The sequence below is a fragment of the Macrobrachium nipponense genome, chromosome 2 (assembly GCF_015104395.2).
Source record: "Macrobrachium nipponense isolate FS-2020 chromosome 2, ASM1510439v2, whole genome shotgun sequence".
NCBI classification, from domain to species: Eukaryota; Metazoa; Arthropoda; class Malacostraca; order Decapoda; family Palaemonidae; genus Macrobrachium; species Macrobrachium nipponense.
In genome coordinates, this window is record NC_087201.1 from 76,643,847 (window position 1) to 76,644,807 (window position 961).

Here is a 961-nt window from a genome sequence, read left to right on the forward strand (position 1 = left end):
GAAATATCTTAACCTTTCACACTTCGTACGTTTTCTAATCTCTAGAAATATACTGGGCAACTTAATGACCATTTTACCTGATTCAGAAGTGTTTTACCTTATGCTTAGGTATATAATAATATATAATAATACTACTAATAATCATAATAATATATAATAATAATTACTATAAGAATGGGTTTGGGATCATCTAGTTTAATCATCGCTTTCCTTCATTATTTGTAATCAAATTAGTAATTGTACACTGTAATTTCTGTTTATCAAAAGATTAAGAAGATATGTTGCAAATAAATTATTATTATTGTACTTGCTTCGCCAGTACATATACTAATCTTCTCTGTATCGTTCCAATTTTAGTATATGTACTGCCGAAGCAAGTACAATAATAATAATTTATCGCAACATATCTTCTTAATCTTTTGATAAACAGAAATTACAGTGTACAATTACTAATTTGATTACAAATAATGAAGGAAAGCGATGATTAAACTAGATGATAAAACCCATTATTATTATTATTATTATTATTATTATTATTATTATTATTATTATTATTATTATTATTATTATTATTATTATTATTATTATTATTATTATTATCTTTTTTAATGATTATGGAAACGTCGGTATTTTCCGGATTAATATACTGCTGTTATATCCCCGAATAAATAACGCAAGTTCACTGGGATCGAGCAGTTTTAGTTATAAATATGATTTGCTGCCCAAGTAAATAGTTATTGTATTTAATCACAGTCATTTAAAAGGTTATCTAAGCACTGATTTCCGAGACCTGCCACCAGACACATTTTTTCATAATTTCTTTATCATACGCATAAACGCAATATCCATAGATCTGGTGAATTGAATTGAATTGAGTATAGAATTTAAGCCAAAGGCTAAGTACTGGGACTTATGAGGTGTAACAGGAGGAAAGCCTCAAAGCAGATGCACTATGAATCAA

The 961-nt window shown here is 27.1% G+C and overlaps 1 non-coding gene across 1 annotated transcript; it reads right to left on the bottom strand.

Annotated features, from left to right (window-relative positions):
• Positions 1-274: 274 nt before the first annotated feature.
• LOC135221594 (U6 spliceosomal RNA) lies at positions 275-381 on the bottom strand. Its single transcript, XR_010316041.1, has one exon. It is a non-coding gene; the product is annotated as a U6 spliceosomal RNA (small nuclear RNA).
• Between the last annotated feature and the right edge of the window lie 580 nt (positions 382-961).